At 25.6% G+C, this 26,103-nt stretch overlaps 1 protein-coding gene across 16 annotated transcripts in view; it reads right to left on the minus strand.

The window, feature by feature from the left end:
• Positions 1 to 26,103, minus strand: part of LOC111679859 (homeobox protein 5) — a 278,845-nt gene that overhangs the window by 121,922 nt on the left and 130,820 nt on the right. The window contains exon 2 of one of the 16 annotated variants that reach the window (XM_046951594.1): positions 16,299 to 16,362. The exons of the other annotated variants lie outside the window; for them this stretch is intronic. The gene's annotated coding sequence lies outside the window, so the exon portion shown is untranslated. The remainder of the gene's footprint in view (positions 1 to 16,298; positions 16,363 to 26,103) is intronic. 16 annotated transcript variants of the gene reach the window in all.

Raw genomic sequence — 26,103 nt, forward strand, 5'->3', positions numbered from 1 at the left:
ATATTGTCGCTGATTATTTTTTATATAAGAAATATTAGCAAATTAATTTGAATGTAAAAATTTATGATTAATAAAATTTTCTATAGAAAAAGTTGAGGCTGATGAATTTCTATATAAAAATAGTTGCAAATAAATTTTATATATAAAATAAAATACAGCAAATGTGTTTCTTAGAAAAAGTTGTCGCTAATGGATTTTTATATAAAAACTTTTCTATTGAAAAGAGATTTTCTATATTAAAATTTCTCACTAATACATTTTCCCTTAATGAATTTTTTCCCTTAATGAATTTTCTGTAGAAAAATATTTTGTCAAATAATTCTGTAAAATACTTTAATAACAAATACATTTTGGTTGAAATGAAAAATAGTCACTAATAAATTTAAAAATATTTTTCCCTATAGAAGTTTTCTATAAGAAAAATATGTTGTTAAAGAATTATTGTGTATAATTAATATTTCTAAATTTCCATGCTTTCCTGTAGGGATTTCTTGTTTTAATTTTGTTAAAAAGATTGTTTTTTTTTTTTTTTAAATCTAGTTATAATATTATCAAAAAATTTCTTAACCAAACAAAACTTAAGAAAACTCTCAGTTTACAAAACTTTACCAGGTACAAGTTGAAAGAAAACTTTTCTAGTATCATGTTGTTGTTTTTTTTATTTTATTTTTTTTTTTAGATTTTTATTTTATTTATTTAAGGAATAAACTTAAGGTAAATATAATTTATCTTTGTGTTGGTTTTACAATTAATAAATTTAACGTTGGTTGCGTGAGTTTGCTGAATGATATATAAATAAGTAAAAACCCAGTAAGACTAAATTTATTAAAAAATTTGTAAAACAAAGTTTTAAAATTTCTAAAAAAATTAAAGATAATTTTAAAATATATTTGAAATTAATTTTTAATTGCAGAAAAATTTGTCGCTTGTAAATTTTTCAATAGAAAATTTTGTCGCTTATAAATATCAATATAATAATTGACTTAACGTTTGTGGGGCTATAAAAAACTTCAAGTGCGTACTGTTGGGTTTAAGTTAAAGCAGTAACAAAACCTAAAGTTCGTTACACAACTCAACTAAAACATAGAGAAAAGACGAAGAAGATATTTAAAAAAAGAAACTTAAAAATTAAAAGTATACAGAACGTGCCACACGTAACAACATAAACGAGTTGTTAGCGTTAGAAAAAAAAAACACAAATAGTTTTTAGTGATGTTGTTACACCAAAAAAAAAGAAGAATAAAAAACTGTTACAACATTTTCCAGTACTAAAATCAAGAAAATACGAAAAAGTGTTAAAATGTTTTTATATAGAGCGCATGCAGCAAAAGTGGTTAAAATTGTGTTGCTTTCTTCGATGTTGTTGTTACGCTGTTGCATCGCAGAAACTTTTAATTTCTAGCACTTTACAACAAGAGTAAAGATGAAAATCTTACACTCACAGACCAAGAATGATGATGACAGGGAACTCTTTCGTTTTTGTTTAAAAAAGAAAGGTAGACAACAGGATAAAGGGTGAAAATGTATGTAGATGAAAAAAAAATCAAGGAGTAAAGTGAATATTAAGCCAAAATGTAATAGACGTTGTTGCACCACAAATTTCTTTTAGTTTGCTTTACTTTAATTTTTTTCTTATTTAACACGTCTTTTTTAGTTATATTTTAGTGATGTTGCCATAGTTTGGGCACGCCAATTGTAATGCCTGATGCACTTTAATATTTCTTTTATATTTTTAGGAAAACCTGGTGCAAACATAAGAAATATTAAATAGAATGGAACAGTGGGAAACATTTTCACATAAAAAAAGTAAAAAATAGAAGTTTTTTTTTTCAAATTAATTTTTTTAGAGAGATTTTTTGAACAAATGTATGGAAAAATTTTGTCGCTTTTTTTTTCTATAGAAAAATTTGTCGCTCATGAGTTTTTATAATGAAAAATTTGTCGCTAATGAATCATTAATACAATTTTTACAAATCAATTTGTTGCTTATAAAATGTATCTATAGATAGATGACGCTTATAGGATGTTTTCATAGATAAATGTGTCGTTATTGATATATTTTCTAAAGATTTTAATCTAAAAAAATTTTTACAGACAATTTCTTTATTAATAATTTTTATATAAAATTTTCTATAGAAAATATGTCGGTTATGAAATGTTGTATAAACAATTTTGTCGCTAATGAATTTTTCAATAAAATAAGTTATTGCTAATGAATTTTTTATAGAAAAAAACTGTCGCTTTTTAAGTTTTCTATAGAATAATATGTCGCTATGTATTTTTCTATTAAAATTGTTTTCGCTTATTATCTTTTTTTAGAAAAAAGTTTTAATTAAACTTTTTTAAAGAAAATTTTCTGCAGAACAATTGTTGCTTTTGAACTTCCTATAGAAAAATGTTATTCGATTGAACTTTTTTTATAAACAATTTTGTCGCTAAAAAATTTCTCTATAGATTTGTTGGTAATGAATTTTTTCTATAGAAAAAAACTGTCGCTTTTAAACTTTTCTGTGTATAATATGTCGCTAATGAATTTTTTTACGGAAAAAAATCGTTACTGAACTTTTGTATAGAAAATTTGTCAATTAATTTGTCTACAAATAAAATATGTCTTAACTTTTCTATGAAAAATTTGTTGCTAATATTTTTTCTATAAAAAAATTGTCGTTAATGCATTTTTCTTTCAAAAAAATTGTTGCAATTGAAGTTTTCTATAGAAAAATGTTACGCTATTGAACTTTTTTTTAAGACAAATTTGTCGCAAAGGATTTTTTATAAAGAGCATTATGATATTCTACTTATACAAAACATTGTCGTTAATTTTTTATGGAAAAAAGTATGGCTAACGAAATTTTGTCGCCAATAACATTTTGTATAGAACAATTTGTCGCTAATGATATTTTTTGAAAAAAAAAAACCGAATAAATTTATTTCAATGCAAATGTAGCTCATAGTTGTATAATATTTCGTCACATACTATTTGCTATTAAATATATTGCCACATTTATATTCCTTTTTTACATAAACATCCCACTGTAGCATAGCTTGTTATTAAAAAGACAAGTGCATTAATTTCTAGCGAACATATTTCACAATTACAACAACCAAAAACAACCAGCTCCTTATGAAAATTGTGATACTCATCATTTAATTTATTAATGAAACACATAAACACATACATACATATGTATGTCTGTCAGTAGCAAGTATCTAAGAGAGAGAGAGAGAATTGTATCTAAATATTTATTAAAAATTTTCCAAAAAATTTCTACAAATATATTGCATTTACATGTAGGAGACTCACATGTAGTAAGGATTAAATGTAATTATATAAATTAAATGCTTTCAACATTATAAAAAAAATAAAAATTGACTTCGAATGCCAACAAAAATTTAATTACAGTAAGATAGAAAAAGACGGAAAGTAATGAAAAAGATGTTATATTCTACAGACAAAATTAAAGTGAAAATTATTTAATATAAAATTATACAATGGTATGTTGTAACATGTTAAAAAAATGAAATATTTAAATAATTAAGTAATTATTTAATATTTAAGATACATAAACAAGACATTAGAAATAGATAAAATGATACTTACGACTGAAGAGGGAATTGATTGTTTTAAAAATACACTAGTAAAAAAGTATATTCAAATTAAAAAAAAAATCATCAGTCAAATGTCTGAGCAAATAAAAATAATTTTTCAAAAGTTCATTAGTCAAGATGCAGAAGTATTATCTAAGTGAATACCCATAAAAAATTTCTTTCAGTGTATTTTTTTCTTTTGCATTCAAGTACAATGACATTTGTGATGGTGTTAAATGAAAAGTGTTTGTTTTTGTTACGGTGTGTCTTTATATTGTCTTATTTTTTTGGGTCTGTTGTTTAGGTTCTTTTTTGATTTTTTTGTATAGAAAATTTCAGCAAATCAACAAGCTGAAACCATTTGAAATGTCTGAATTGGTTGCCAAGTTTCATTTATAAAAATTAATCTTCCTCTTTTCCTTTTTTCTTTTAATTTTACTCTACACAGCTTTTGTTTTATCTCTGTGTTGGGGTCTTAATTGTGTCGTTGTTGTTGATTATAATAAATAATGGCAACATGCAACACTTGTCCCATATACAAAGAAACATTAAAGTACACAAATATACTAAGTGCCACACACAGACACTGACAACAATAAGAAGTATGTTGTACTCGTTATTAATTGATTTGATCAAAAAGTTGTAGGGAGAAGAATATTTTTTTTTTTTTTAAGAAAATTTAATTTTTTGTTGCAAAATTTATTAAGCATTAGAAAAATTTGTCGCCAAAGAACTTTTACTTGGAAAATGTGATCGCTATTGAATTTTCTTCCAATATTTATAATGTTTAAAAATTTTGCAATTCTTTGGAAAAAAATTATCTCTAAAGAAATTTTCCTTAGAAAATTTTTTCGCGAATTAATTTTTCCATTTCCACGTTGTCGCCTTTATCTTTCCTAAAAATTTGTTAAATAAAATTTAATTTTTTGTCGCAATATTCATTTAGCATTAGAAAAGTTTGTCTCTAAAGAAATGTTCGTTACAATATGTTGTCATTCATTATTCCATTAAATTGTCGCTAATGATTTTTTTATTTAAAAAAAATTGTTGCTAACAAAATTTTATATTAAAAAAAATAAAAATGTCGCCTTTAAACTTTTTTTTATAAAAAAGATGTCGATGCCTCTAGATTAAATTGTCTTAAAAGAAATTTTCAATAGAAAATGAATGATTTTTACAATAAATTTTGCCTCAGATGAATTTTTGATTAAAATCACTTTATTTGTCGCTAATAAACATTTCTATAAAAAAATTGTCGCTAATGAATTTTTCCATAAAAAGTTTGATGCTAATCAAATTTTCTTAGGAAATTTTTCTAAATAAAATGTGTCGCAATTGAATTTTTTATAAAATTTCTATTCACAAATTTGTCGTTCATGAATTTTTCAATAAAAAAGTTTACGATAATAAATTTTCGTATAGAAAAATTTCTTGCAAATTAATTTTTCTATAGGAAAACCTGTCGCCTTTGAAATTTTCGATAACTAAAAATTGTCCTCTATGTCGCTAATAAAGTTTTTTAAAGAAAGCTTATTCTTAATGTACTTTTCTTTAAACAAAGTTTGTTGCTAATGAATTTTTCTATAGAAAATGCAACACAAATGTATTTTTTATAATATTTCCTATAAAAAATTTGTCGTTAGTAGATTTTTCTATAAAAAATTTTACGCTTGAAAGTTTTTTATAACTAAAAATGATCATTTATGAAATTTTCGATAGAAAACTTTGTTTCTAATGTATTGTTTTAATGGAATAATGTTTTTCAAAATATTAAATCTAGAGAATAATTTGTCGCTAGAGAATAATTCTAATGGAAAATTTGTCCCTAGTGAAATATATATTTTATTTTAAAGAAATCTGTTTCTGCTATTTTAACTTAATAGATATTTTTATATCTTTCTTTTAGATATTATTTCAAAAAATACTTTTCTTGCCTTTTATATACAGATGTTATCTTTTCTGTGACTTTTGACAAAAAGGTTAAATGACACGATGAAATTTGTAAATGTTTATATAAAAAGTGGGATATTAATAAATTAATTTATTATAAAGCTCGAATAAAAAAGATTAAAATGATTGGTTGGCTTAACAAGAGAAAAACATGAGCTTCATGTAAAAACTAAAAGAAAAAAACCCATAGGAAAAATACCACAAAAAATGGCAAAAAAAAACGGCAGCTAAAGTTGGCAACAATCAACATTAAACATTGTTATAAAGACAGTTTTGAAAAAAAAATCGTTGTACACACACAAAACTGTGATAAATTATCAACTAAAAGTTGTGATAAACAGTTGATGTAATAAACTCACAAGTTTGTTGTATATTATGCTTCTGTGACAATAAGTTTTCGTTTTTTTTTTTTGGCTTTTAGTTTAGTGACGCATCTTTATGCTCGTTTAACCAAAAAATATCAACTATGATAAATAGTTTAATGTTAGAATAGTTAAAGTTTTAAAAATTATAAGTTGAGAAAAATAATTGATGACAGTTAAATTTAAATGAGGATTTATCTTAAATGATGTCAAACATTAAATGACATAACAAGTTGTCAAAGGAAGTTTAGAAAAAGTTGTGTTACATATTAAATATCGTTTGTAGTTAACACAAAGCTTAGATAAATGAGGGTGATTTATTATATATGTATAGCTTGAGGTTTACAAAATTTCCTTCTATAATATAAATGGTCCTTCGTACCTAATTTAGCTTATATTATTTATGATCTTTCGAAATTTTCATAGTAAAATTTTTTGTTATAGCACTTCTTTTTACTGTGATACTCATCTGTTAAATATAAAAAATAATATTCTATATATTTCACATATATGGTCCTTCGAGCCTTAAATAAAATAAAAAAACTTATACTAATTGCTTTTTACCTTGAACTTTACATTTCAGCAGCTTAATTTTATCTCAGATATATTTTTAAATTTATAATCCACATTTTTATTAAAATATTTATAATAAATTATTCATACATTTTTTTTAGATTTTAAAAAATAATAAATTAAACAATATGCCTCTATAATTGTTTGCTCTTTTTTTGCTGATGTACTTTTTTTTAATAAACAAAAAGTCGTGACAGGTTTTAATATTTATTATTTAATAATCATTATTTTATTCTATAGTAAATATTTTATTAATTTTTTGAGAGGAATAAATAAAACAATAATAAAATAGAAAAAAATATTGAATAAAAAAAACAAACAAATTTTAAATACGCATACAATAATATTGATGTACACTTAACTAATTGATGAAAAATCATAAATAAAATTGTCAATTAGTACCAAATAGTTTGAATGAAAAAAAAAAAACAAACACTGAAAACGTGACACAATATCTAAAAAGAAGGATGAAATTTTAACTATTATTTTCAAATAAGATATAAATAGTCCTGCGAACCAAAGCTTGTCAACAATAAGTAAAAAACAATTTAAATGTGCGATATACATATATCCACAAATCTTTAAGCCAGAAATGGTCCTTCGAAACTTATCAAGTAAATGATATAGGAATTACTGAAATAGATTCACAACTCTTTGAGCCATAAATGGTCCTTCGAACAGAAACTCTCTAATGAGATGTGATAAAATGTGCGAATATGAATGTGTAGATACTTTATCAAAGATCTATATAATGAATATTTGCCCAGAAATCTTTATCTCTTAAGTTAGTTCAGGGAAATTATTTCCTCTTCATCTGTGTACCTGCAAAAGAGTTGAGTTGCCTAGCAAAAAAAGAACTTCCAAAGAAGCGAAAAGGAAATGGCATTTACTCCATTGAAGTACTGAAAAAGACCTAAGGAAGTGATTATTTTTTAACACAGGCTTGTCATAGGACTGATGTCCTTTTAATTTGTTTCCAAATTCACTACATCTGAAGTCATTCTCTGTAAGTAATTTTTATGTTCTTTTTTTTTTGAAGTTATTAGGAAATGAGATTGTAGTTTTATAGAATATACAAATTAATTTGAATCTATTGCATCTATTTTAAAAATAGAGAATATTCAGACGATATAAGAGTAAATTTTGATATATGGTCCTTCGAACCGGCTATCACATCTATAAATCTTTTAGAACTTGTTGAAATACCATAAAACAAATTTTTCTAACAAAATCACAATATATTAATTTTTGATCATGTGTTAAATCCTCCTCTTTTTATATTTATTACTACGCCCATTTGATGCTCTAAATTACTGCTATATGTGTGCATGTCGACAAATTATTTTACAGCTCATCAATGTTTTATTATTGCGGAAACATCAATTATATCAAAATATGCAAATGTAGGACATTTAAGAAGATTAAACCAAAATCATTAAAATATGTAACAAACAACAATCAATCGTTCATAGAATTGAAATAGAAAAACTAACAAAAACAACTAAGGTAAATCTGGCAGCACTTAAATGTTAACACATTGAAATTTGATTTTGTTCATAAAGCTGTAGGGTTAAAATATTTTTTTTTAAACTTTAATAATTGACTATTATTTACTATACAAAATGTTAAGGGGATGGCTATTGAATGGTCTTTCATACCAAAAAACTAATCAAGTCAATTTGTAAAGAACATTTTGCGATCAAACTAATGAACCTTATAAAACAATTTTGTAATGGTCCTTCGAACCATTCGAATCGATTGGTTCTTCATGTCGAATTGGTTAAGTTGTTTAGAACATTTTGCAAACACACTTATGAAATGTATCCTGTTGTTACTATTGTTAATAGTCCTTCGATTTTTCAGAAAAAAAATTATACAAATTCATAAGAAATATATGCATTTCATAACCAAATCAAAGCATATAATGGTCCTTCATACCGATTAATATTCATATTCATCAATTTGTTTATGGTCCTTCGAACCTTGTGAAGAAATTATCTATACAAAATAATATGAAAATCATTTTGTAACTAAGTCAAAGTAATAACTAATAAATGGTCCTTTGTACCGCAGATACAATGCAATGGTCCTTCGAATCAAACTAAACAAATAGTTTAAGGAATTTCCAACAAATGGAAAAATACAATAAAAAGAAATAGAGAAATAGTTTAAAATGTCAAACATTTTTCTAATTCATTTCTAGTGCCAAACGTGCAAATTTCTAATCTCTTACAAACGGAAATGTTTAACACAACAAAGTATCAGCCCTCCCTAAATAATCAACTAATCCAAAAATATTTCTTAATAATTTCATCAAATTTGTTTTTTTTTAATAGAAAAATTTGTAAATTATATTTTTTTATACTTGATTAGTGTTGAGTTTTTGGCCACACAGATGACAGCAAATATTTTGACATAAAAAAGACTGAGAAAAAAACTCAAATAAATTAAAATAAATTTGTCAAATGTGATGAAAACATGAAAAGGGCACTAAAAATTAATGATGCAAAAATTATGATTACGGTTTTCCCCCCTCAATACAATTTGGTCATTCGTAATGAGTGTGTTCTTGTTGCGACTAAAAATAATAGCAACAAATAAATAAAATAAAAAATAGAGAGATAATTTTTTTTTACGAATTTACAAACAAGAGCTAAGAAATTAAACATAATTTTTAATATGCCTTACTAGAAATAACCCAGCAAACAAAAAATATTTCTTTTAGTATTTTTTACTTATGGTCCTTCGAACCATATCTTTTGAATAACGTTAAGAAAGCTTTTTGAGATATAGCTCTAAATAATTCGAAGCTAAAACACTTCGAAATGGTCCTTCGAATCGAACACTACCAAATGCTCTGAAGATACCTTAAACGAATGAAAACTATTTCCAGTTTTAATATGGAAATTATGGTTAAGTTATATATGTTCAAAACAAATTTCACATTTTTCTATTGGCAAAAACTTTTTGCTGCACTCAATGGACCTCAACTAAAAAATAATGTCCACCATCATTTAACCAATAATATCCCACTCGAAAATGTACACACACCAAAAAATAAAATCGTTTTTTACTGTTGTCTAATTTCTTTATTAATGACGAAAAATATATGTATGTCATTTTAATATTTCGCTTTGGGACGTCTTTAAGTTGTCGCTGTTTGAACATGGTTAATTAACATCATAATTTTTCTCTTTATTTAAAGCGGGAGAGGGATTTTTGTCTTTCATTTTACGTTTGCTGTTCATAATTTTTCACTATGGGATTTAATTTGTTTTTACCTAGACACCATTATTAGAAAATGAGAAATTAAAGCAAAGAAATGTTTTTTTTTCGCAATTTTTGTTTTTTAATTCTTTTTAGTACTTGTTAGTACTTACGACATAAATAAATTACAAAAAATTGTGTTGAAATTTTTAAAAATTCGAATGTTTTTTTTCTCAATGAACAATTTGCTGTCTGTGATGTTGGAGTGCTAGGGGGTCTGAGGTGTTGAGCAAGCGAAGAAAAAAATATTAATAATTGTAAAATATTTAAGAAAAATGTTTATGTCATTAGTCGATGTTCGGGGTTTTTTTTTTTCAATGAGGTTCTTTGTTTGTGTTTTTTTTTTGCTTTAGAAATTTAACCCTATTTGGTGTAAAGGGTTATCATGGGGTAAGTTATAAAATAAGTACACAATTAGGACAAGTGTGGGCCTAAGATAACAAAAGGTTTTTTTTTTCTTCAGAAAATGTGTTTATATTATAATAATTCCGGGAAAATAGGTGCTACTAATCTACCGGGGCTATAAACATTCCTTGAAATGATTTAAAGTGAGGTCGATCCAGAGAATCACTTTGTCAGTTGCCAACAGAAATAAGTAATGGCTAGTGAGAAGATAGAGATTCTTTCGGGTTCCACGTCGTGGCTGCGCTTTAAACCTAAATTCGCGCAAAAAAGTAAATTACGGTAAAGTCAATATTTCGGGATAAGTTCGCTGGTGTTGTAGATGACAACACATGCCCCACAGAGGAGTGACTGTAAATGTATATGACACAGGTTGCACAAAAGCCACAGTAAAATAAGGCCAAAGCGGCAGGTGTTCACTTTCTAGTCTAGTCTATGGTCTAGTCTTTAGTCTAGTCTATAGTCTAGTCTATAGTCTAGTCTATAGTTTAGTCTATAGTCTAGACTATAGTCTAGTCTATAGTCTAGTCTATAGTCTAGTCTATAGTATAGTCTATAGTCTAGTCTATAGTCTAGTCTATAGTCTAGTCTATAGTCTAGTCTATAGTCTAGTCTATAGTCTAGTCTATAGTCTAGTCTATAGTCTAGTCTATAGTCTAGTCTATAGTCTAGTCTATAGTCTAGTCTATAGTCTAGTCTATAGTCTAGTCTATAGTCTAGTCTATAGTCTAGTCTATAGTCTAGTCTATAGTCTAGTCTATAGTCTAGTCTATTGTCTAGTCTATAGTCTAGTCTATAGTCTAGTCTATAGTCTAGTCTATAGTCTAGTCTATAGTCTAGTCTATAGTCTAGTCTATAGTCTAGTCTATAGTCTAGTCTATAGTCTAGTCTACAGTCTAGTCTACAGTCTAGTCTATAGTCGAGTCTATAGTCTAGTCTATAGTATAGTCATTCGTCCAGACTATAATTTTAGCTATAGTGTATCATATAGTCTAGTTTATCATCTATTATACAGTATATAGTTAAGCCAATAGTTTGTTTGTAATATTATAAGGAATCATTTCATATACATTATATCTTCCTAACCTGTTTAAGGGTTAATATGAAAATTCCTCACTTAGCATCATTGCGAAATTTATTTATAAAATACAACAAATATATATTTTTTTATATAAAACACAACAACTAAATTCATATTTAGAAAATGTGGCCATTTTAGAAAAAAAAAAAATAAATAAATAAAAAAAATAAAACAAATTATTTAAATTCATTAGTCATGAGGTTAAAGAACAACAAACAAACTAAGAATAATTTCGAATAAATAATCACTCGCTGTAGCCAAAAAAGAATTTGGCGTTTTGTGATTTATAAAGAACTAATTTGACTAAATTAAATAATTTATAAAAATTTATGTGATTAAATGTAGAGAAACACATTAAATATTTAGGCATAATTAACATAATTATATAACAAATAAATATTTTAATTTAATTTGCAACTACATACTAAAAACGTGCTGTAATTATAAACAGATTTTAATAATAAGGGATTTATAGATTTTGACAATTGAAATGTTTGGTATATATAAACATATAGAAATATATTTAAATTTTAATGACTTTTTGAGGGATTAAACACAATAAAATACATATGTTGTTGTTTTAGTTAAATTTAAATTTTCTAAAATAGATTGTTTTATAAAAATGTTGTTTCATGTTTAGTAAACATTTTACTTTTTGTGCATAATATATTCTAAAGAAAAAATTCCGTTTTATTAAAGTGTTTTACTACACTTAAACACCTGTAAAGTAACAACTTGTTTTATTTGTGTTTAATAAATAATTATTTTCATAAATTTTATATAGAACTATAAAGGTGCTATAAGATTTGTGTACGTGTGTGCCATAACTATTTTAAACTATATAAACTTTTTAATGCCATAAAGCGTTTAGAACTTTTTCTCCCTTTTTACTTGTCTCTTTCAGTCTTTGGATATTTGTTATAAGTAAGTTTTTAAGCTTTTAAAAAGAGATTAGAAAATGAGTTTTGTTGCAGAAAAAAAGGAAAATGTTGAAAAAGTCATTTACCCAAAAAGTTGTAAAGAATTTTTTATAATTGAGGGGAGGGGGTGTGTTCGTATTTAAAGAAGAAAAATGTGGTAAAAAGGTAGGACCAGAAAAAGCAAAAAGAATCGAGAACGAGCTATAAATAGTAGTAATAATTAAGTTTTTTGTTAAGAGCTGCTGCATAAAATCTTAGTCAAGTTAATATATGAGTAAAATAATTCGCAAATAATTTAAGAACTCTATTTTTAATATTCCGGAATTCAAGAACTAAATTGATTATATTTTAAAAGTTTAGAAATTAATTAAAAGTTGTATATATATTTTTTTAATTAAATAAACTCTCGTATTAAATAAAAGAAACATGTAAAAACTTTTTTGAAATATAAGTCGCGAATAATTCAGGAGTTACAGTTTTTACGATTTTAAGCTAAGAAAATCTTCTTTTTAGTCTAGTCTAGTCTATATACGAGCATATAGTCATAGTCTAGTTCAGAGAATAGTCATGAACTTAATAAAATAGTCACTATAGTAGTCCATAGATTTGGCCACAGTTCAGTCAATAGAATAGTGAAAAATATAAAGTAAACTAGTCAAAAGAGTTATAAATAAACTAGTAAAAAACTAGTCCACATATTATTCCATAGATTAGTGATCGGTCTAGTTCATAGTCCAGACCACTGACAAATTTATATACATATTCATTGTTTCATTATTAGAATAGTTCACATATTAGTTCATAGACTAGTCTATAGATTAGTATATAGTCCAGACCATTAACTAACTTGTAAACAAGTTCATAGGTCCATTATTAGACTACTTTATAGATAAGTTCATAGACTAGTCTATTGATTAGTATATAGGATGGATCATAGTCGAATGTAGAGATTAGTCCAGAATATAATACTCAAAGGATAAGTATGACTAGTCCATTGTCCAGTCCATAGGCTGGTTAACACACCAGTATAAAAATATGTTTATTTGTTAATCCATAGACTAAGCAATAGATGAGTCCATAGACTAGTCAAAGGACTAGACTTAAAGAAACTAATCAATTGTCTCTATACAAGTCGATTTACTAATCATTGGACTTAGACAATCGTCTAGTCCATAGATTAGACAAGAGATAGACAATCAAAGCTTAACTAGAGGGACAACTATAACCAAAACAATTTAGTCCCTTTGTAGGGTATATATAAATAATAACCGAAACAATTTAAGTTTAAACTCTCAAAAAAATCTAAAAAAAAGTTACAGCTTAAGAAACAAACGGGAAATATTTTTTTTAACTAAATATATAACACACTTTTTCTAGTTATTGCAGTTGTTGTTATTGGTGCCAACAACTCAAAAGTTTTACATAATACGTTTCAAATGCAAATGATGTAAAAAATACCTCATAAACTTTTGGATAAAACCAAAAATAGATAAAAAAACAAATTTGTGCTAAAACAAATTGTACAACCCAGAAAAAAAATTGTCATAAATTTGCAATGTAACTTTTTTATTTTTATTTTTTTTATTTGAGGTTTTCACTTTTTATTTACAAAATTTCTAGTGATTAATGATTTATTTACTGTTGTCGTTTGTTTTTGATTTTGTATAAAGTTTTGAAAAAAAAAATAACTAAAAAAAATTGACAAAGTATTTTAAATTGTAACACATTAGACGCTGCCATGACTGAGTGAATTTTATGTGGTTTATTTGGATTTTATTTTATAGGAAAAATTAACAAAAAAAAAATTATTTAATTTTAATTGAAATTCCAATCATTGGTTTGATTGGCTGTAACTTTTTTCTTGCGATATTTTTGCATAAAAACAAAAGTTAATGACGCTGTTATAAAACATTATTCAATATTTATTTGTTTATGGGAGAGAGAGAAAGAGGAGTCAAAAGTACAATTTGTTTATTTGAAAACGTAATGTTTTGACCAAAATCAATACAAACACCAGCATTTACACAAAAACACACACTCCGTAAATGTGGTTTGTGACGTGATGATACTGGCTAATGAGGAAATTGACAGGCAGTCAGTAGTCCATAGTTATGTTACGTTATATATGGATGGGTGTCATATGAATTTTTTTATATATATTTACTATTTTCTGTTTATGGTTTATCCAAAATATGCAATGTTTAAAACATAGTTTTACAATTACAGCAAATGGTTACACAGTGAAAAATAAAACAAGAAAAGGTATTAAAAGAAAATAATTCGCGATTAATTCTTGAGCTAATTTTTTTTATATATTTTTAAGTTTTTTTCTTTTTAGTAGACAAAAACTTTACATCCTTATAGTTTACCAAAAAAAAAAAAGAAACCCTAATAAAAAACATGAAAAGAATTCTAACAAAAATCACGCGAATAATTCAGGAGCTAATCGTTTATATTTTTAAGCTTTTAGTCTGTTTTAGAAGTTAGAAGCTATAGAATTTTTTGTTTAAATATATAGATTTAAAATTGTACTAAAAGAATAAATGAAACAAAATAATTCGCGAATAGTTTAAGAACTTTACTGACTTGACTTTATTTTTAAGGTTTAGAAGTTAGTTAAAGCTTTATGTTTTTATAATTATATAAACTCTGTATCAAATAAAAATAAAATCAAAATGATTCGCGAATAATTCAAGAGCAAATTGCTTATGTTTTTAAGGCCGATTTAATAATTAAAAACATATAAATTAAACATTTTTAAAATTACAAAATTTCTGTATTTATAATTTCATAAATTCTTTATCAAATAAAACAAAAAATCTTCTATATAAAATTATTCGCGAATAATTCAAGAGCTAATTGCTCGTGATTTTAATGCAGATTAACTTATAAATCAAACATTTTTTAACATTAGTAAATGCTGTCTCATCCTTATTTCACAACCACTGTTAATCATTATAAACTCGTAAATTATTGCTTATGTGTGTTATCAAATTGAAAATAAAATCGTAACCATTACAAATGTATATTAATAATGCAACTGATTTCATATTGTATATTGTGTGAAACTCAAATATTCAATAAACAAAAAAAGAAAAGAAAAGTGCACCTACAACAATTTACATTACATTTAATTAACCACATTTACAGTGCGTCGTAGAGTGTACAACTGAACTGATTTCGTTATTGCCGTAGTAGAGTGTGGTAGTGGTTTAGTGGGTTTTTAGGTTTCCAGTTTATTTGTAGTAAGTCCAATTTGTTTTAATTGCATGTTATATGTTATGAATTGTAGTATTGAAAAGTTGGGCTTATTAAAATAGACTTTTGATAAAAGTTGGTTGAAAGCGAGATCAATATTTTCAGAAGTGTAGTAACTCGAAAAATAGTAGATTTCTCTTTTACTCTTTGATTGTTTAATATCACAAGAATTCTTACTTACTTCACTTGTACTTTCTGTAAAATCCAATTGAATTGAATGTTACTCTATTTATTTATAGTGAATTCAGATTCCTATGAAATCGGTTCAAGATTTTCTTCAGCAAGAATCGGGATCTTGAAATATATCACTAAATCACTAAAAGATCCAAACATCTTTAAGATTATGATCCTGATCCTAATACTCTCAGTTTGATATTTTTAATAAATCAAATATGATTTTGTTCAGTAAGAGTCTGAGACCTTTAGAAACCTATCTATGGAGTGGATTCCGATCCTATTATCTATATATTGACAAGGTTTTGATCTATAATCTTCCAAAAAAGTATATATGAACTAACATACAATCGTCATTAAATCGCTATCTAACAGGACCTTCGGAAAGTCCTAATTGATAGGACAACAATCTGAAAAGACTCAGAATACTTTCATAGACAAGAGCCAAGATATGGGTAGCACAAATCAGAATGACATTTTAAGCTAGAATAAATCCAATATTTAAAATTCCAAAAACTTTTTTTGTCTTTTCTCTTAAAACGTAACATTGTCACCTAAATCACCTATCAACTACAACATTTTTTTCATACTTTTGTATTACGTATTTGTAAATGAATTCTATTTAAATTTGATTTCAATTTGTTGGCATTTTTTGATTTAAGTTGTTTATGTATGTAAAACACGTAAAATTGCATAAAATATTAATATATGGAATACTTTAACCTTTAAATGCAGCAATTTAGTGTCAGTTTAACGTTTTTTTGTGTTTGTAGCTTAAATAGCTTACCTGCAAAGAGAAGAAAAATGTAAATAAATTAATTTATAATTTAAAACAATTGAATTGAATAAATTATTATTATAGTGTAATGAAAAGAAAAATTAAAGATAAATAGGTGCAATAATACAAAAGAGGTCACAAATCAAAAAAGAAATTTGAGAGATAATTAAAAACAGGGAATACAGATTGAAAGTTATTAAAAAGAGTCCTTTTCCGAAATTATGAAATCGAAATAATAAAGCCATACAATTTTCGCTAATTTCGCTTAAATTTTCAAAAATTAAGAAAACATACAATTATGCTTAAAATAGTTAAAAAAAATATATTCGGGGTTATTTTTCGTAATGTTATTTAAAAATTACATAATTAATTTTAAATTAATTGTAAATTTCCAAAAATACAAATATTCTTCTGGGGTTATTTTTTCTTACTATTATTTGAAATTAATTGAATATAAAATTTTCACAATTAATTTCAAATAAATTGTAAAATATTAAATAATTTCAAAATTTGTTAAAAACTATAAAAATTATTTTTTTAATTTTAAATAAAAATATTTGAGTTTTAGTTTATTAGTTACCCAGTTAGCATTTGGAAGATTGTTTAATGATTTATCTTTAACCTGAGTCGTTTTTGACTCCTTTTGATGACCTAAAGGTGATCAGTAGGTTGCACATGATTCAAAAATAATCCTGATATGATGATTAAAAACTGATAATATGAAAAAACAATCAAAATAGGTATATCAATCATAAATTAATCATCCTGGTGTTTGAATTATGATCGTTTTGTAATCATATTTCAAGCAGATGGAAGATATAAAACTGTTTCTTATGTAATTGTTTGTATCGGAACAAAACACTATGGCTATATGACTCATAAATGACTCTTTTAGAAGAGTTAACAAACATTTTTGTTTGGCCTTAAATAAGTTAATATAATTCTCATTTCGTTTATAATATTACATGTATAACTATTTCAGTTAGTGTAACATAAAAAATAATTTCTATAAAGGAAATTGAACTTAAGTTAAGTTTTAATTAAATTTTAATAAACAATCTTCTAAGAAAATTAGTCGGCTGAATAATCACTTAACTAAGTTTGCTGATTAGTGACTCAACTGATTAATTAGTGGCGAGCCTATGAAATAATTCAAATTATTGATTAAGAAGTGATTTATTCTAAAAACAATAACAGAATGTACAGTAATCATAAATAGATCATCCAGATGTTTGAAATATGATCGTTTATACATTTATTTTGTAATTATATTTCTCTCAGTGGGAAGATCAAAACCTATTTTTTGTGTTATTGTATTTTCATTTGTAATTTAAATGTTTTAGAAAAAGGTTGCTGAAGTGACTCACAAATGACTCAAAAGAGATACATAAGTATCGGTGCTCAAAAAAGACTCTTTTAGAAAAGTCGCGGGTAGGCCAGCATTTTCTCCCGACTTAGTATCATTTATGATCAGAAAAAGAGCGAATGCGTGTTTATATTAATAGCACAGAAAAATGACTCGATCGTGATAAGCAATTTTGAAATTCTAGCTGGGTAATAAGTGCGCAGGTCGAGTATGCTTTAAAAATGTAATTTTTTCAACACAAATTATACATTTGTCAATGACCAAACTCCTTGACCCACTGTGCAATAACTGAAAAACTAAAGTATTTCACGCATATAAAAACTGTAAGTTTTTGTCAATATATAAAACTGTCACCTCTTTTTAAACTGATCATAAATCTTCGTGAACTAAAATTAATTATTTATAAACAAAAAAAAATATATATATATTGTCAAAAAATTTTGGCACATGATAACTATATATATTTTAACAACTGGCACCTAGTACTCAAACCTAACAGCCAGCACACTTAGAAAAAGATTGCAAAACCTAGCAAGATTAATTGGACTATATTATAGTAACGATTTAATAAGTTTTAAACTGACACATGTCAAATTAAGTAATAATTATGCAAAAAAGCAAACTACAAATTAATATCTGGTAAAACTTGCTTTAATTGAGCAACAAAAGCTTATTTTTGTAGTTTATTTTTTTTTCATTCCAAATAAGAGGAAAAAGCGAAAGAAAAATCCTTGCATAAATGTTGCTTAAATTAATTACTTTTTAATTAATAGGAAATAATGACAGCCAGGCCAGAGCACAACACCAAAACCAATTTTTTTTCGCAAATAAGACCAACTATATGCACGAAAAATATCAGTGTTTTTAACATGCTTTCTCATATGACACATGACCTCATTTCCTTATATTGTTGTTTCTGTTCTGTTTTTACCAATTTATTCATTTAAACAAAAATAAATTCACAGGAAAAGGCGTAGCAACAGAACAAGGATGTAAGACAATTCGTTAAAAGCCTTAAAATTAAGCTAGCCAACCATTAATTATTGATTATGGCCAAACAAAGAGCAAAATAAAAATGTGCAAGAATTTTAAAGACAAAAGGTTAAAAAGAATTTATAAATTAAAAATCAACATGATATTGTAAATTGTACATAGTTCTTTGATAAATTATAATAATTATAAAGAAAATCAATACAATGTGCCACTAACATTGAGAGTTTTTTATACATATCCAATTTAAGTCTTAAACAGATAATCTCATAAAAAAATTTCATATTTTCCTTATTAGATGTTTTTCTAGTAAATTTAAAAACAAAAAAATCATATTTCATTTCCTTTTCTTGCCTATTTATTTATTTTAATTAATTTCTGTTGATTTTCAAAATTTGTTACATCTGTTTCGTATTTATTTACCTCACTTGTTTTTATTATTATTATTTTTTCCTTCATTTTGTTTAATAAACAATTTTCATTTGAACTCAGCAGATGAAAACATAAGAACAAAAAAAAAACATCAAACAAATACAATAAAAATAACAAATATTAAGAAAAATGTCAAGTTGAAATATATTTGCATAAATAATTTCTGTCAACGTCTTTTTCAATAAAATGTGAGCACAAGTATAGACGAAACTGACAGTTAGTCGGGATAGACGATACACACTGACTGGCAGACAGACGGACGGACATATTCATGCAAACTAAAAAGTTAACGGGCGCACACGTACACTTTACTTTGGTTATACAGAGAGAAAAAAGCATGAAATAAAATCTAAAGTGCGTATACAATAATAAAATGGCTATAATCACCCTATAGTTGGCAAAGAAATAATTTTACTTTTTTTTAAATGAATTAAAAAAAAATTTCTATAGAAAATAGGAAACTCTTTTTTGCAACAGGAAATTTTTTCCCAACATAGTCTCTGTTAATAGATTTTTTTCTACTCACTTTATTTCTATAGAAGCGGAAATATATAGAAGATTCAATTCTTTAAAGAAAAGAACAACATTCTCTGTAGAAAATTCTGCTTTTTTGTAAAGAGAGAAATATTCTTTCGAAACTGTTGCTTTGTTACTATTTTTAATAAAGCGAGATATATTTTCTCTTTATTTAAGAGAGAAATTGTGTAAAAAAAATTAATTCTCTTTAGTAAAGTTTTTTTTATCAGATATTGTGCTCTGGTAAAAGGAAACGGTTTCTTCAGAAAATGTTGGTCTTTTTAATAAAGAAAATTTTCTTAAAAAATGTTACTCTCTTTAAAACAGAGATACATTTGCTGTAGGATTTCTATTTATAGTAAAGGGAGACATTTTCCATAATTCACTTAAATTAAGAGAAAATGTTCTCTATATAGAAAATAATATACTCTTCAGTTAGAGAGAAGCATTTGTTATATAAAATTTTACTCCCTTTAGTAAAGACACAAATTTTTTATAAAACATTTTGCTCTCTTCTTATCGTTTACGTTATCGTAAAAAAAGTTGATCTCTTTGATAAAGAAGAGACATTAGCTATAGGAAAAACGTGACGTTTTTAATTGAGAAATTTTCTTAAATTATCTTCAATAGAAACAAAAAATTTCTCTATAAAATATATTATACTCTTTAGTAAAGTGAGAAATTTTCCATAGAAAATGTTACTCTCTTCAGTAAAGAGAAACATTTTTTTCATTAAAGAGAAACATTTTCTATTGAAAATTTTATTCTCTTTAAAAAGAAAGAAATTTTTATACATAAGGAATTAGTTTTTAGAAAATATAACTCACATTAATTCTTCTATAGAAAAAACTCTCCCATTTCAAATAAGGAGAATTATTTTCTTCAGAATAAGTCTTTCTATACAAAATAAATACCTTTAGAATTTCGACTATTTCCTGCCTGAAATAGTTCATTTATACCTCTTTCGACTTGCCATGGCTTGTCTCTTTTCATTCTACTCGCAAAAAAACACACACATCTATTTCTCTTTCTGTATATGGAAACGCAATACACAACATGATTTGCATGCATAAACAATTTATTTTATTTGCTGAATAATTTTTTTTTTTACTTTTTTTCTTCATATTTTTTATGTCATACGAAAGTTTTTATTTCTTTCTAAACATTACGTACATAAATGGTACACAGGCCGGCAGTCTAACCCTAATACATACGATGTACTTTCTGCTGCTTCTAACAATATTTCAAATGTGTCTCCGGGTAATATATTTTGTTATAACATTTCAAAAATGAGAAAAAAATTATAAATTTTTTTCAGTATTTAAAAGATAACCAGTAGTCGTGTGTCAACGTTTCAATACTTTTAAAATAAAACGTCAATATTGAAATATTTCCGAAAGGAAAGAGTGAGAGAGAGGGAGGAGAGAAAGAAATATTTTAGAATGTGGGATATACTATGGCTGAACGCTTGGCCTTAGGGCGTTTGATGCAGTGGGTGGGAAAATTTATACATTTATATATTTTTGTAAATATTTGATAGATACAAATATTTTTATTTTATGTCGATAAACGTTTCTGAGTCAATATATCAATTGTTCAATATATTGCTCAATTTGTATTTATTTTTTTATAGATTTGTTTATTTAATCATTTATTTTTTTATTATTAATTTTGTTACTCTTGTTGATGCATGTTTTTGTCATAATAATAAATAATTTGATGTGGAAGGAGGTTTGTATTTCTAGAAACAAGTGCACAAGGTTTTTATTATGTTATTTTGTATATGTAATATTTATTTACTTTAGAGATTTAAATAGGATTTTTATTTATTTATAAATATTTATGCAATTTAGTGTAAATTTTCATCAAGGAAATTTTCGTAAATTATTGGTAGACTTTTAAAAAGAGAAAAATATACTACAGAAAATTAAACTCTTTGTAAAGAAAGAAATTTTGTTTAGAAAATTTTAATCTATTTTTGCCAAAGAGAGTAAAATTCTCTACAGAAATTGTATTCTCTTTCATAAAGAGAACAATTTTCTTTCAAAAATTTTACTCTCTTAACTGAAAAATCTTCTATTTCAAATGAGATTCTATAATATAGAGAGAAATATTATATAGATAATGTTTACTATAGTTATGAAAAAAAAAAAAATTAAGTAAAAAAAAATTTTTTTCAAAAGCAAATATGTTTAGTGAAGAGAGAAATTCTCTAACGAAAATATAAATTTCATTTTAACAAAAATAAGATTTTTTTCTCAAAAAGATACTTTCAATAGAAAATGGACCTCCTTTAACTAGGAAATGTTCTTTAGAATATTAGATTTTCTTTTATAAAAGATAAAGATTTATAGAATTTTGTAATGATAGAATATAGAGATTGAAACTCTATTTAACAAAGACAGAAAATATCTCACTTCGTCTAAGAGTGAGTTTTACATACAAACAAAATTCTCCCTAAAAAATAAAAGTGTTTTCGAATGATATCGCAAGATATTATCCTTTTATTTTTCTTTCAAAATCGAAAAAAATAACAAAAATCTTGGGACACCGGTGTCCCGTATACGTGAAAGTGTTAAGAGTCTATTGTTTTGTCATAATAGACCCTACTTCGGCAGAGAGTATAAGCTCTCTGATTGGTTTAAATCGTTTCTTATACATGTGTAAGCATACATATGTGTGGAGTTTAGAGTGCAAGAAATCTCTTAACAAAGCTCTTTGCCGATCAGGGTAATAGAGTAATATTCTTCACAAAATAGTTTTACAAAATGAGATCTTAAATAGAACACATTAGATTTTCTTTAAAGAAAATGAGAGACACTTAACTTTAGTGATGGTGTTTTTTTTAAGCATGAGATTTTTTTTCTTCCATTTATAGTGAGTTTTTCTATATGTCCTACATCGACAGAGAGTAAAAAATAAGCTCTCTTACTGGTTTAAATAGTTTTTTATACATGTGTAAGTTTACATGTGTGCGGAATTAAGAGTGCAAGAAAGATTTTAACAAAGCTCTTTGCCGATCTTAGGGCTATACATCAAAGTTGTATATTAACTCTATTAGTAAAGAGAGGAATTTTCTCTCCTCTTTACTCTCTCTATTAATAAAGAATGAAAATTTCTCTACTCTCTTTAGTATTTAACAGTAGAATTTCCCCCAATCCCTCCGAACATAAGAAAAAACTTAATCCTTTGAAATGACAAATTTGATAAGATAAGCGAGTGGAATTTTCTCTACTATCACTAAACCTTAGAATTATTTGCTTTACATACTAAATCGGCAGTAAGTAAAATATAAGATCTCTAACTGATCTTAAGAGCATCCAGCTCTAAAAAAAACTGTTCGCCGATTAGGGATTTACATTAAAATTACTTCTTTGAAAAAAAAAATTATAAGAAAAAAAATGAACATTTTTAAGAAAACGAGTGAGATTATCTTTAAACCAAAATTTTTTTCTCTCTTTACTAATCGTCCACGATTTCACTTTTCAAAAAAGAAAAAGGGAAATTGATTTATTTTATTCAATTCTGCTCTCATTTCATTTTTAAGCTAAAATAACATTTTGGTCATACCAAAAAAAAAGAAAGTCTGGTACATATTCCAAAAAATAAAAAAATTACACCAAGTAGTAATAAATTCTCAAGTGTAGTAATACGTTTTTTTTTACAATTTATACCTGTTTAATATCTTTTTATTTTAGTGATTTTATTTTAATCAACCATGAGTCATTTTAAGTGTTGTACTTTAAATATTAAATAAAGTGCCCATCATCATAATGATAATGATGATCATTATCAGCACTTGAATTCGTACCAGTGCCGCCCCAAACTGAAGTGGTCATTAAACAATATACTTGAATTATGCAAAAAAAAAAGACGTTGAAAAACCATTGTATTTTTATGAATTTTTTATAAAATATAAGAAGAAAAAAAAACAATGAAAATAATTTATAAATAAAATAATCAATAAATCTTGTTAAGTGAACAGAAAAATATATATATTTTTTAAATAAATTTTTACAGAAATACAACATTGATTTGAGCCGTTCTGTGGTGTTGTTCCAGCACGTAATATTGATCGATGATTCTACAAGTGTCATATTTTATGCAAAAATTTAATTAGTAAATAATGTTTTATTGTCACTAGTAATGTAGGTGGTAAGCAGTTGTTAGTGCAATCAATTTAGGATTTTTGTAATATTTTTTAAATTACATTTTTCTTATTTTTTTTCTTTTATATGGAAGTAAAATTTGTATAAAATTTACATAACCAATAGAGACAAATCATTGCGGAAAATGCTAACATATAAAAATAAAATTAACAAATCTTTTCAACAACATTTTTATTGAAATGTCATCAATTTGAAAATTTCCAAATTGAGTAAGAAAAAAAATAAGAATACAAAATAAAAGTAAACAAATAACAATTCCATTTAAATGTCAATAATGACAATAGAGTTCAAAGACATTTAAAAGGTGATGATGTTCAAGAAGACGTAGAAGAAGACCTTTAACAATCTGAGAAGACTACGTTGAAACGCCAGCATCAACAGCAGCACAACACAACAACAGTATGCAACATTTGTTAAATGTTGCCACAGCTGGTTGGCTGGTTTCTACAGCCAAACAAAAGCAAAAGTAAATGGCATTTGCAAAAAAAATAAAAAATACCAAATTGAAAAAACTACTAACAAAAAACACACTAACAGCTTTAGCGACTTAAAGTGACATAAGCAGAAAAATAAAACAGATTTTAGGTCAAAGGTACTAAACTGAGAAGAGGAAAAAAGTATGTGCACAAAAAACCCTGAGATTTTTTGCTCAACTACCTTAGAGTTTCTTTGTTGCAGCTTCACTGCTTATGTTTTTTTTTTGTGATTGGATTGTCACTGCAGCGCATAATTGTGTATTAAGTGGCACAAAAGCGTGCAATTACTAAGTGTTGCACAAAATAGCAAAAATAAAAAAAATTATATAAAAATACTGAAGAAGATGATTTCCCTTTCCCCGGTTTTTATTATTGGTAGTAGTAAGTAATGATGCTGATGACGACGATGATGTGGTACTTTAATGTACATTTGATTATGAGCGTTAACAATTTTTTGTTGTTCAGATCATTATTATTATTAGAATTTCATACTTGGAGTTGTTGTTTGTGTTTTTTTCTTTATATTAATTCTGAAGCACAGGTGTGCCAAATACAAATTAAGTAAAGAGTCAAATTAACCAATAACCTTGTTGAACTTTTTTACTTACAGGTGTTGCATAGTTATTTGTTAAATTAAAATTGTTTGTAGAGATAAATTTTGAAATAGGTGGAGGAGTTATTAAATATTAAACAATTTAACTGGGATTTTATTATAGGAAAGAAAATACAACTATCTTCAGGGGAAAGATATTCAGTCCTTAGAATTTCTATAACAAATCAGTGTCTCTTTATTAAGAAGAACATTTTTAAAAATATCAACTTTTTTGAATGAAGAGAATTATAGCTCTCTTTAGAAAATTCAACTTTCTTAAGAGCAGAAAGAAATTTTATAGAAAAGTTAACTGTTTTCACTAAAGAGAGTGATTGTTTATAAAAAATTTACTTTAAAGAGAAATTTTCAATAGAAACTTTATTACTATTTATTTAACCTACAAATTCTCTTTGGAAAATTTAGCAGCTTTTTTAAAGAAAATTCAACTCTTTCTCTAGAGAGAGAAAATTATTCAAGTAGGAAACTTAACTTGAATATTTTAGAGAAAAGTATTCTTTAATTCTCTTTACTAATCAGAATTTCTTTTACCATTCAACTTTTTTTGCAAAAGAGGGAAATTTTCTAAGCCAATTCTAAAAGAGAAACTTGATATAGAAAATTCGACTCTCGTTGTTAGAGAGACATTTTTTGTATGAAATTCGACATGAATATTGAAGAGAGAAATTATCTGTCGGAAATTCGACTTGAATATTAAAGAGAGAAATTCTTTTAATTTCTCTTTTTAATTAAAAAGAAAATTTAACTCTTTTTCACTTAAGAGATAAAATTTCTGTAAAAATTTCAATTCTCTTAAAAAAGAGACATTTCTTTAGAACCTACATCGGCAGAGAGTAAAAAATAAGTTCTCTTCCGTTTTTTATACAAGAAAGCTCTTAACAAAGCTCTTTGCCGATATGGGCTGTAGAAAATTTAGTGCTCTTTGCCGATATGGGCTGTAGAAAATTTAGTGCTCTTTATCAAAAAGTAGTATTTTCTGTAGAAAATTTATCTCTCTTTACTAAAAAGAAATATTTCTGTTGAAATTAAATTAAAGAAGAGACAATTTCTATAGAAAAAGTTTCTATGTTGATATGAAAATTTTACACACAGAAAAAAGACCGATTGGAAATTGGTTACCATGATAAATATTTAGTTAAATTAATTAAAATTCTATCGCTGTTATTAAAAATCTGTAAAATTAACTAATTT

The sequence above is a fragment of the Lucilia cuprina genome, chromosome 5 (assembly GCF_022045245.1).
Source record: "Lucilia cuprina isolate Lc7/37 chromosome 5, ASM2204524v1, whole genome shotgun sequence".
In the NCBI taxonomy this organism is placed as follows: Eukaryota; Metazoa; Arthropoda; class Insecta; order Diptera; family Calliphoridae; genus Lucilia; species Lucilia cuprina.